Below are 13226 nucleotides of genomic sequence, written 5' to 3' on the forward strand. Positions count from 1 at the left end.
TATTACTTGGACGACCCAGTGCACTTGCTGGTTAGTTGTATCAAAGTTGTGAATGAAAAACAATTTATTAAAGACGTGCGTACAGAGTTTTTGACACCGTTGCCTGAGATCACAATTTCGTGCACCAGTCACCTAGAAGTAGTAGTAGTACTATTATTTCTTTTTGTTGATCTTCTTTTCTCCTTTATTTATTGACCACAACTCTAAATGGTTTGTCTCAAGACGGCCTTTTAAGGTAAGCTTTCAATTAGCACTCCCAAATAGTTAATTTTAGGGGACTAGGTGTTGAGACACCCCTGCAAATTTACTTGCTCAGGCCTCTTTTCTTGACACAATTTCATCACAAGCATCTACTAGGGCATTGACTCTTTGAGCCTTTGTTTCCTTCTTTTCTCCCTAGTAGTTGATGCTCAGAGCTTTGGGTCACCCTTACTACTTCTTGGTTCTATTGATTTTTTAGGGTCATCATTGGCATTTCCTCTTATGTCCTCCTATGTCTCATTGCCTCATTCTTAATTACTCACTTTTCAAACTTCATTTTATGGTTCTATACTTAGTCCTTATCTCCTTTTCTTAATCATACTTACTTAGAGCCATACTCATTTCCTTCTTCTTTTGAACAATTTATTATTAACTTCTCTTAATAACAAGCTAAATTCATTAATATTGTGAAGATAACATGCAACATTTTCTTTCTCAAATTAAAGTATTAGCAACTTAGAAGATCAAACTAAAACTCTTAATTCAGACAACAATTAAACATATCAAAGAGACTACTAGATAGAATATAATTGTACTGAATGCTCCTTAATGGGACTTAACCACCTTTGTTTATGATGCCTTTGCTCTTACTCATTGCATTGGTGCTTTTCCTCTTACTGCAGCATCCTTGGAAGTGTTGTCATCAGTCCTCCTTGAAGTCCCTTCTTGTTCTTGAGTCTCTGGTGGTTTCGAAAAGCCAAGCCTCCTCATGAATCCTCTTTCATCTTCCTTGTATTTTTCCAAGATCTCTTCTTGTCGTACCTTCAATGTATCCATCCCTTGCTCAAATGTTAGAATGTTTGGTTTTAGGGTTGCTATTGTGGAGCGCAAGTAATTCAACTTTGCTTGTGTATTGATGTCATATTGAATTTAGTAAGGTTTCTTTGTTGTACCATTTGCTGTTCTATGGTCTGATTGAGGCTTCCTTGCAGTTGCTCCCAGTTGAAATGCTCTTGACTTGGTACTTGGACATTTGGTTCTTCTTGTTGTGGTGGTTCTGGTATGAGTTGTGGGGCTTGTGGGTGAGCTCTACGGGCTCTTGCTCCTTCTAATAGGTTGGTTGCCACTATCTTTCCCATTTTCTTGGAAGTAATTGAGCGCTCTTCTTCTAGCAATGCTTTGTCCTCATTGGTTTCTACCTCAGCCTCATTGCATAAGAGTTGAATAATGCTAGGAAAAGCCAATCTTGTGACATCCTTAGTGCTTGTGATTACTCTTTGAATGTTGCCAGCAATGAGTACTCCAACATTCACTTTGTCACTTTTCATGATGCTGTAAATGAGTACAGCCCTTTCCAATGTTACTTCTGAGGTGTTGAAGGTGGGATTGAGTGATTTTCTTATGAAATCTAGCCAGCCTCTTGCTTGTGGGCAAAGATATCTCCTCCTTAGGTGATTTGGCCTTCTACCCGAGTCCTTTATCCATTCAGTATTAATGACACAAATTTCATTGATGATGTCCTCAAAACCAGGGTCATCTCTCTTTACCCTTTCTTCGAAGCTGGTGGTGGCTCTTGTCCTCTTCACTTCTAAGGTCCTATCCAAGTTAGCAGGGCTATAGTCAATGACTTTTCCCCTTACATAACTTTGATAGGTGAGTGGTTAGCCCAATGGTTGAGAGGCATTTGCATAGAACTCCTTCACTATGCTTATGGTCACCCTCATTGTTGGATTACAAAGGATTGCCCAACCCCTTCTATTGATTTCCACATTTATCTTCCTGTGTTTATCCCTTCCCAGATGAAAGCCCACTGATGCGTGAACATCTTTCTGATCTTTTCCTAGTGAATTTGCATTCTAAATTGTTGAGTTTAATTAAGATTTAAAATACTTTTAGCCACTATGGATGCTACTTTGAGTTGTGTGTAATTCTGTTTATTTTAGGTAGCATTCGGATGGATTTGCTGGAGTTTCTATAGAAAAAGAGAAGAAAGTGAATGATATTGTCAACCCTGACCTCCCTACACTCCAAAAATAATAACTCGAGCTACAGAGATCCAATTGACATGATTCTAGTGGCATTGGAAAGCTAACTTCCAGAGCTTTCCAACAATGTATAATAGTGTACACTTCTTTTCCAGCAATTTGGCCTTGGTGGCGCCTAACTTAGGATTTCCAAGTTAGGTGCCAAGGGAGACTTCACACGCCAAAAGCAAGCTACATAAGTGGTGCCTAACTTGGCTTTTCGCAAGTTATTCGCCAAGACAAACTCAACACGTCCAAGCAAGGCTGTCATAGTGCCGCCTAACTTGGGAATTTCCAAGTTAGGCACCAGCCTTAATTCATCAAGTGGTCCCAACGCTCAATCAAGCAGCATGTGAAGATCTTCATCAATTTTGGATTAAACTTTATTTTATTTATAAATAGAAAAAGATATTATTTAGTTTTAGAAAATATATTTTATATTAATTAGGATTAGATATAAAAGAGAAAAGAGTCAGCCCTTCGTGCTCTTCTTCTCTTCTCTCTTACCTCATTCCGCACTTTACAGTTTTTCAGAATCCTTGTTTTTCTCTCTGAACCATGAGCAACTAAACCTCCACTGTTAAGGTTAGGAGCTCTGTTTATATTATGGATTAATACTATTACTTTTCTATTTTAATTCATGTATTGATTTCAATTTCAATAATTGTTTTCGTTCTTTACCTTATGAATCTGGGTGGAACGGAAGTATGACCCTTATTCTATTTGAGTTCTTGTAAAACTTGGAAAAGCTCTTTACCTGAACAACAGCTTGAAAACAAATTCTCCTAAATCATTAATTATATGGACTTAACGGGATACGTGACATATAATCCTCTTATATTTGGGTAATTAGGATTTCTGTGGCATATAAACTAGAATTAAACTTAACCCACTAATTGGAATCAAGTGACCAAGGAATTGGCAGTTGATGAAAGTTAAAGGAGACTAAAAAGGTCTAAGAAATTAGGTTTTAGTCAGATATAGTTTACCATGAATTGAATATTGCATGATTAAAATAGTTGGTAAGAAAAGTTAATCCGAAAAATAAATAACTCTGAAACCTTAACTGTTTCTCCATATATTTCACAACCCGTTTACTGCTTACTTATTTAATTCTTCAAATTACTGTTTGATGTAATTGAATTCTTAAAACACCATTTTTTGTTTGTCTAACTAAGGGAATCACTCAATCATTATTGCTTAGTCCATCAATCCTCGTGGGATCAATCCTCATTCACTTGAGGTACTACTTGGTACGACCTGGTTTACTTGCCGGTTAGTTTGTGGGTTATAAATTCCGTACCACCCACCTCTGGAATGATTTTCTTTTCTCTTACCCACCCATGGAATTGATTATGATGCAAGAGTGAACGGAATTTATGCTCATCATAATCTGGTGCACTAGAGGTTGTTGGCTCTTTTGTCTTTCTTTTCTTTGAGCTTGAAGCCTTTGAAGTTTTGGGTGGTGCCATTGGTGGTTTTTGGTTTCATGGTAGTGAAGAGAAGAATATTGGAGAGAAAAAATGATTTTTGCTCAACAACACCAAAATTAGAACTTGCTTGTCCCTAAGCAAGAAGGAATGGAAGAGGTAAGGTGGATGTAGTGTGAAACGGGAGAGGGAAGAAGAGGGTGAAGTGTTTTAAAAGGGGGTGGGGTGCTTTCTTTTTATTGATGGTTGGAAGGATGAGAGGAGTCCAAAAAAGGGGGTCTTATGATGGTGTACTTAAATGTTCCTGTTTCGAGGGTTACCTGAAACTGTAGGTCGATCTCGGATGAGATCTTTTGTACTGGTCGGAGATGACGTGTCCGGCTGGCTGGTTGCGGCCGGAGCTGTTGTGTCCGACTTGTTGGACTGGCTGCACCTCTGATCCTTGGTCACCGAAGGGTGGGGGTTACCTGCAAGAGACTCCGATGCTTAAGTTAGCATGGGTATTAAATAGGTTTTTAGTAGAATCAGAGTATGAGTTATACCTGGGTGCTCCAGTGTATTTATAGTAGTGTGGGCTGACCTTTCTGATAAGATAAGTTAGTTATCTTATCTTATCTTATCTTATTTTGAGTGAAGTCAGCTTATCTTTAAGGGAACCGCCTTTATCTCTATAGGTTTGGATTGCCTTTGGATTTGGGTCGTGTTCCTCTATTTGGGCCCTTTATTGGGCTTTCCTGTCGATTTGGCCGATCTCCTTAAGAAGAGATCGGATAGTCGGACCTGAAGAGGTCGGTCGCCATGTCGCTAAACATCCCGGGTCGGACAGCTCGACCCAGGGTATGAACAGTGCCCCTGCTTGAGCTCGGTCTTCTGCTTTGAGGTCGAGTTTTTTGACTTCGAACTTTTTATAGCGAAGCCGAACTCGAGCACTTTCGTCGATTCCTTTCTTTGTAGAGCTTTTTTGAATGTAGAACGTTTTTCCTCTAAAAACGCGCGCTTTTGTATTAGCGCTTTGTTCTGGGGAACGTGCGAGGGTTTAATACCTTCATTAATTGGTATTAATTGCCCCGTTTCTCCTGGCCTTATTTTGAATTTTGCTTCCTCAGAAAAACAGTTTCTCTTCTTCCTTTTTCTTTGTAACTCCTTTGTTTTCTCTGTCTCTGTCTTTTCTTGCGTTGCAGTGCCTTCCAATGGTCTAGTGATTCCTTCCTTTCTACTTCTTCCGAAACTTCTCATTTCTCCAGGTTAGTTCCATTTTGCAATTACTTTCTCTTTTTTTGCTTTGGCTCTGGTTTTGTGGTGAAGTTTGATTTTACTTGGAGAAAGTTTGGATCTTTTTGTTTTTGTTGCGCCTAATTGCTGTTGTATGGTACGTTCTGGGAGTTTCTTCATCTTTCGTATGAACTTTTTCGCCTTTCCTGTTGCTTGATGCTTTTAGGGCTTTTGCATGTTATCACCGTTTCTGCTTGTGCTTTCGATGATGGTTTTTGTTTGATTCTGGAGAAAAGGCTGTGTCTTTGACGATTCTCTGCTTGGCATGTTTGGTGTTGTCGAAGCTTTTTGTAAAAAGATAGTGGCTTTGATGACTTTTTGTACTTTTTTGTGTTTTGTCTTTCTCCTATGAAAATGCTTGCTGTTTGAAATCTTCTTTTTGTTTGGGGGATGCCGAGACGTAAGCTGTAGATTTTTCCTGAAACCTTGCTTTGCTACTGCCTCCAAAGGATGCCCCAGGACTTTGGTTTGAGTCTTAGGGTTTTCCTTTTCTGTTTGTTCATCTGTATCATATTAGTCGAGTTACTTTGCCCCTCCTCCGAGATGTTTTTTAGTAATCCAATCTTCTTTTCTTTTTGTAGGATTAGTTGGCCTCATGTCTTCTCGCAATAACGTTGTAGAGGTGTCTTCCAAAGTTCCCGAGGGGATGTCCGATTGGCTAGACTCCCTTGTCCTAATGTGTGTCTCAGTCGTGGATGCTGAATTTTGTGTAGAGTTGAGGAAACGTCATAGGATCTGTGGTAACAGTGCTTGGGAGAAGGATTATGAGCTTGTAGCTCCTGACTCTTATGAGAGGGCTTATTTTCCTACTTTCGTCGAGGGGGAGTGTCCCTTCTTCTACGCCTATGAATATTTCTTCAGCCAGTTGGACGTTACTTTTCCTTTTACTACTTTTGAGACCGACTTCTTGTGGTCATGTAACATTGCTCCATCCCAGCTTCATCCGAATTCCTGGGGTTTTATCAAAATATTTCAACTGCTTTGCCAAGAGTTAGGCGTAACACCTTCTGAAACTCTTTTCCTCTATCTTTTTGGCTCGGCCAAGCCCGGAGGTTCTTTCAAAAAGAAAGCTTCCTGGGTTTCTTTCAGATCGGCCCAGGGGCATAAAGTTTTTGCCATGTATGATGAGTCTTTTAAAGATTTTAAGAATTATTTCTTCCGAGTCCGTGCTGTTGAGGGGGTCCGCCCCTTTTTTCTTGATGAGAATGATGAGCCTGCTTTTCCTCTAGAGTGGCAAAAGAATGTGAGAGTGCCACGTTATACATGGGAGATGCTTAATGAGGTTGAGCGGGCTTTTGTAGTTGTTCTTGAAAATTTGTGGGGGGAACCACCCCATCTGGATACAAAAAGATTCCTGAGTGATCCATCCTTGGTTCGAACTGCTTTGGGTACTGTCTGACTTATTTTTATACTTGTTTCTGAGCTTTTCTTCTCCTATGTTGTAACTCGTCATTTGTGGTTGATTCTGTATTTTCAGAGATGTCGAAAAACAATGATTCCATGAAGGCCTACAAGAAGGAGAAGAAGGCTGCTGCTGCTCAAAACATCTCGGCCAAGGCGGCTAGAGAGGGATCTTCTCAAGTTCCTGTGAAGCCGCCCGTGCCAAGTTTTCCTGGGCCAAGGAAGGTGATCCTCACTCCTCGAGTTTGTCTGACTGATCCTCCACAGACTTCTGCCATTGCTTCTGGTGCTCCTCCCAACAAGAAATAGAAAACAATTGAGGCCTTTAACCTTGACGCCCCTGATTTTAATGCAATCGAATTCGTAGATCAGCAAATCGGTCCCTACAGTACCCTCCCCATAGATGATGTGTCAATCCTTCGCCATCTGGATTTTATGACCCGAAACAGTGTTAAAATGGCATATATGGGGGCTGCCCTGTACCGAACTGCTCAGAATCTTCCTCTCCATGCCACCAAGGAATTTATGGAGGAGGCTAAACAGGAGTTCGACCGGATGAAGGGCCTGAAGGAAGAGCTTGAGGTAAAGGTATCCAAGTTAGAGAAGGATCTGGAGAACGAAAAGGCGAGTTCCCTTGCTCTGGCGACTTCTGTGCAGTTGGCCAAGGACACGGCATTGAGGCATAAGGACAGTTATGTGACATTTTATCGGGAGGTGGTGCGCCTGAGGGAGGAGTTGGAGAATGCCCGAGCTGATTACTCCGAGCTCCAAGGTCATCTTGTTGGCAGCGTAACTGCTGCCTATGAGAGCTTGAGGGAGCAGGTTCGGATTATTGCTCCCAAGGCCGACCTTACTCTTTTCAGCCTGGATAATGTTGTGAGGGATGGTAAGATTGTACCTGATGACCAGGATGATGATGATGTTGAACCTCCCCCTGTCTCTTCTGCCAAAGTGTCAACCTCTTCAGTTCCTCCAATTGTGTCTGACCCGGATTGCCAGATTCTGAACCCGGATGATGGAACCGTGGATGCTATGCCTATTCATACTCGCCTTCCTTCTCCTCAGACTGATGCTGCCGAGAAGTCTTCTAATCTTAGCTAAATTTTCTTTGGATGTTTGCATAGTTGGCCCGGTTTGTGGGCTTTAAAACTCTTTATTTTGTATAGTTGAATATTTTGCTGACTGCTGGTACTCCTTTTGGTTGCTTGTTTAGCAACTTTTGTTTTAAGAAAAAAAACAAGTAGCTTTCAAGCTTTTGGGCTTGACCCTAATGCTTTATAATATTGTATAGCATGCTTGCTTGTCTTGGCATTTTTCTGGGTTTTTAGAATACTGGAGCCTTGCTGCTCGGCCTCTTTGAACTGCTTTGTACTTGGAGGTCGTAGATGTGTGGATCCAATTCGTATTTCGGTTTGCTTGCTTGTATTTGTCTATAACCGATTTTACGTCGTCCTTTTCCAAGTTATTTTTGTAGTGGACCGACTTTGTCATGTCGATTTCTTCTAAGTTATTTCGTAATCCTCTTTCTTGGACCTTTGTTAGGTCTCTTTTAGGGACTACTTTTATAACTTTTCGTAGGAGGTCGACTTCGTTAGGTTGATTTCTTCTAAGTTATTTTGTAATCCTCTTTCTTGGACTTTTGTTAGGTCTCTTTCAGGGATTACTTATATAACTTATTTTTGTAGGAGACCGACTTCGTTATGTTGATCTCTTCTAAGTTATTTTGTAATCCTCTTTCTTGGACCTTTGTCAGGTCTCTTTCAGGGATTACTTATATAACTTATTTTTGTAGGAGACCGACTTCGTTAGGTCGATCTCTTCTAAGTTATTTTGTAATCCTCTTTCTTGGATCTTTGTCAGGTCTCTTTCAGGGATTACTTTTATAACTTATTTTTGTAGGAGACCAACTTCGTTAGGTCGATCTCTTCTAAGTTATTTTGTAATCCTCTTTCTTGGACCTTTGTCAGGTCTCTTTCAGTGATTACTTTTATAACTTATTTTTGTAGGAAACTGACTTCGTTAGGTCGATCTCTTCTAAGTTATAGCAATTCCTCTTTTATAGGGTTGGCCAGACCTCTTTCCAGGGATTTGCTGATAACTTGGGTTGACTTGGTCCGACTTCTCTATGTCAGCCAGTCTTTAAGTTATTATTTAGCAATCCATAAGACCTCATCAGTTTCTTTTTCGGATCACTTTCGATAACTTCTTGCATTATTCTGTGTTCATCTTTGCCGATTTATAGAAGGTGGTTTCTGTCTTTCTTCGGTTGACCTTTAGATGAATTGCATTTTCATCTTTATTGGTCTTCCATCGTGATCGTGCAGTGAATCTGTTTTTCACTTTCTGCCGATCTGTCGCTTTATAATCAGACGATGAATGCTTCAGATTAATGCGTTTTGAGAATTTGTAGAATATCTAAAAATATATTTTATTCAAAAGCAAGTGCAAATATATACATGCGGGAGTTTTTCATCCCTTTAAGTCGGATAATTTCTGGATCTCAACTTGGTGCCTCATTAAAAAACCTTTTCAGGAAAAAGAGTGCATCTGAGATCTGTTACCTTCTCTAGCTATAATACCTTCTTACGTTGCAGGCGTGCCATGATCTGGGAATCTCTCATCCATCGAGTTCGGAGAGTTTGTAATAGCCTTTTCTAAGTACTTCTATGACTCGGTAGGGTCCTTTCCAGTTTGTTGCCAGCTTTCCTTCTCCGGGTCGAGTTGTCCCAATATCATTTCGGATTAGGATGAGATCATTCTCAGTGAAACCTCTTGGCACTACCCTTTGATTATATCTTGAAGCCATTCGTCGCTTTAGCACTTCTTCCCTGATTCGGGCACTTTCTTGGATTTTCGGAAGTAGGTCGAGCTCTTCTCTTTGAAGTTGAGAGTTGGCTTCTTCATTGTAGTGGACTACTCTAGGCGACCCTTCCTCGATCTCTACTGGGATCATTGCCTCCACTCCATATGCTAGTCGAAATGGTGATTCGTTTGTGGTAGAATGTGGTGTTGTTCGATATAACCATAGGAGTTGTGGAAGTTCTTCGGCCCAAGCTCTCTTTGCATCTTGCAGTCTCCGTTTCAACCCAGCCAATATGACTTTGTTGACAGCTTCGGCCTGTCCATTGGCTTGAGGATGTTCGACGAAGGTGAACTGGTGCTTTATGTTTAAGTCGGCTACTAATCTCCTGAAGCCTGCATCTGTGAATTGAGTGCCATTGTCTATGGTGATGGAGTATGGGACCCCGAACCTCGTGACAATGTTCCTATATAGGAATTTCCGACTTCTTTGAGCAGTGGCGTTGGCTAGGGGCTCTGCCTCAATCCACTTTGTAAAATAGTCTACTCCGACTATGAGGAATTTGACTTGTCCTGATCCCTGGGGAAAGGGTCCGAGAAGATCAAGTCCCCATTTTGCAAATGGCCAAGGTGAGGTTACGCTGATGAGCTCTTCTGGCGGGGCGATGTGAAAGTTGGCATGTTTCTGGCATGGTGGGCATGTCCTTACAAACTCTATAGCTTCTTTTTGTAGAGTTGTCCAGTAGAATCCTACCTGAAGTACCTTTTTGCTGAGAGCTTGTACCCCGAGATGATTGCCACAAATGCCACTGTGTACTTCCTCTAAAACTTCCCTTATGTTGGAGGTCGGTACACATTTTAGTAGTGGTATTGAGATCCCTCTTTTATATAGGGTGTTGTTTATGATGGTGTAGTACTGAGCCTCCCGTTTTAACCTCTTTGCCTCCTTCTCATTTGTGGGGAGTGTTTCTGTTTTGAGGTAATTAATTATGGGGGTCATCCATCCTTGATCCTGACTTGTTATGGCTAGGACTTTTTCCTCTTCCGAGATTGATGGATTCTGCAGCATTTCCTGGATTAGGCTTCTATTGTTGCCCCCTGGTTTGGTGCTGGCTAGTTTTGAGAGTGCGTCAGCTCGGGCATTTTGTTCGCGGGGTATATGGCAGATCTTATATTCCCTGAATTATCCGAGCTGTTCCTTGGTTTTATCCAAATACTTTTTCATGGTGGGATCTTTGGCTTGGTAGTTCCCTGTTATTTGTGAGGTGACTACTTGTGAATCGCTGAAGATTATGAGTTTTTGAGCTCCAACCTCCTTAGTCAGCTTCAAACCAGCTAGTAACGCTTCATATTCCACTTGGTTGTTTGAGGCTGGGAACCCAAATTTGAGGGAAAGCTCAACTTAGGTTCCTTGGTTGCTTTCTATTATCACACCTGCGCCGCTTCCAGTTTTATTTGAAGACCCGTCCACGTAGAGATTCCATTCTGTGGGGTTTCCAGGGTATCTGTGAATTCTGCGATGAAGTCAGCCAAGTATTGTGATTTAATGGCTGTCCGAGCTTCATATTGGAGGTCAAACTCGGATAACTCGACTGCCCATTGTAAAATTCTGCCTGCTAGATCTGTTTTCTGCAGTATCCCCTTTATGGGCTGGTCGGTCCGAACCCTAATGGTGTGGGCCTGGAAGTACGGGCGAAGTCGTTAAGATGTCAGTATGAGAGTGTAGGCGAACTTTTCTATTTTTTGGTAATTCAGCTCGGATCCCTGCAACGCTTTACTGATGAAATATACAGGCTGTTGCCCTTTGTCGTCCTCTCAAACTAGTGCTGAGGCTATTGCCTGACTTCCTATTGCAAGGTATAATACGAGTGGTTCTTCCTCTCGTGGTTGAGTTAGGATAGGTGGCCGTCCTAGGAAATTTTTGAAATCCTGGAAGGCTCGCTCACATTCCATTGTCCATTCGAACTTCTTTCCTTTCCTTAAGGTGGCATAGAAGGGGAACGATCTTATAGCTGATCCTGCTAAGAATCTGGATAAGGCTGCCAATCTCCCGTTGAGTTGTTGTACCCCTCTGACACAAGTTAGGCTTTTCATGTTGAGTATAGCCTGGCATTTGTCTGGATTTACTTCAATTCCTCTTTGTGTGAGCATGAAACCTAAGAATTTGCTCGCTTCTACTGCAAAGGTGCATTTTGTGGGATTGAGTCGCATGTTATGCTTCCTTATAGTGTCGAACACTTGGGCCAGGTCAGATAATAATGTCTCTTAGCTTTGTGTCTTTATTAACATGTCGTCCACGTAGACTTCCATGATTTTTCTGATATGATCTGAAAAGACTTTATTCATTAGCCTTTGATAAGTAGCTCCCGCATTCTTGAGACCGAAAGGCATCACAATGTAGCAGTAATTTGCTTTTGGCGTCAAAAACGAGGTCTTTTCTTGATCTGGTGGATACATGGGGATTTGGTTGTATCCGGAATATGCATCCATAAACGAAAGGTATCTATATCCGGAGGAAGTATCTACCAGAGCGTTGATACTTGGGAGTGGGTAAGGATCTTTTGGGCAGGCTTTGTTGAGGTCGGTGTAGTCGGTGCACATTCGCCACTTCCCATTTGATTTTTTCACCAAGACGACGTTAGCTAGCCATAGTGGGTACTTGACTTCTCTTATGAATCCTGCCTCCAGTAGTGCTTGTACCTGTTCTTCCACAGCTTGGGATCGTTTTGGCCCAAGTTTTCTTCGTCTCTGCTGTACCGGCCAAGATCCTGGATAAACCGCCAACTTGTGACATATTAGCTTGGGATCTATGCCTGGCATGTCTGCGGCTTTCCATGCGAAGAGATCGTCATTATCTCGTACGAACTGTACTAGTAATTCTTTTGTGTTTCCTTTCAGGATCATGCCAATATTAGTTGTTTTGTCCGAGGTATCTCTGATCTGAACTTTCTCTACTTCACCTTCGGGCTGTGGACGGAGTTCTTCTCGCCTTTGAACTCCACCAAGCTCAATTATATGGAACTCTTCTCCTCTGCCTCTGAGGTTTAGACTTTCGTTATAACAGCGGCGTGCCAACCTTTGATCTGCTTTTATCGTAGCTATCCCTTCTGTAGTTGGGAATTTCATGCATAGATGTGGAGTTGAGACTATTGCACCGAGTTAATTTAGTGTTGTCCGACCTATTAAGGCATTGTAGGCTGAACTCACGTCGACCACGATGTAGTCTATCTTGAGTGTTCTGGATTGGTTCCCTTTTCCGAAGGTTGTATGTAGTGACACGTATCCCAGTGGTTGTACTGGGGTATCGCGCAGTCCGAACAGGCTGTTCGGGTATGCTCTAAGCTCCTTTTCTTCTAAGCTGAGCTTGTCGAAGGCAGTTTTGAATAAGATGTCGGCGGAGCTCCCTTGGTCTATTAATGTGTGGTGGAGATTGGCGTTCGCCAGTTAATGCGGGGAAAACTTGTCTCTCAACAAATCTCCCTTCGGCAAGTGTACCGAATTTGTCGTCAAGTAAAAACTCACAATAGAGTGAGGTCGAATCCCACAGGGATTGATTGATCAAGCAACTTTAATTAGAAGAATGTTCTAGTTGAGCGAATCCAGAATTTGGGTTGAGAGTTGCAGAAAATAAAATGGCGGAATGTAAATAACAGAAAAGTAAATGCTAGAATTAAAGGGCTAGAAGTAAATGACTGAAAATAAATTGCAGAATTGTAAATGGGAATGGGGGATTTGCTCATAAAAGTAAATGGCAGAAATTAAAGAGAATGGGTAAGATTAGAGATGGGGAGTTCATTGGGCTTAGGAGATGTTGCAATTCTCCGGATCAAGTTTATTTTCATCTCTTCCTCAATCAATGCACTCATTGATCTCCGTGGCAATCTTAAGTGATTGAATTACAATTTCTTGCAATTCAATCTCTCAAATCTTGATCAATAGCCAATTCCTTGGTCAATTGCTCATGAGAAGAGATGAAGTATGGTCACTGATTATACCACATGCATTTCCCAAATCAAGTATTGAGAGGGTTATAGTCACATACCCATCCAAACCCAATTTGGTCCAGCATGAGAAAGCATTTCTAGCTTGATCTCTTCAT

The sequence above is a fragment of the Arachis ipaensis genome, chromosome B5 (genome assembly GCF_059453495.1).
Source record: "Arachis ipaensis isolate K30076 ecotype BB chromosome B5, ASM5945349v1, whole genome shotgun sequence".
In the NCBI taxonomy this organism is placed as follows: domain Eukaryota; kingdom Viridiplantae; phylum Streptophyta; class Magnoliopsida; order Fabales; family Fabaceae; genus Arachis; species Arachis ipaensis.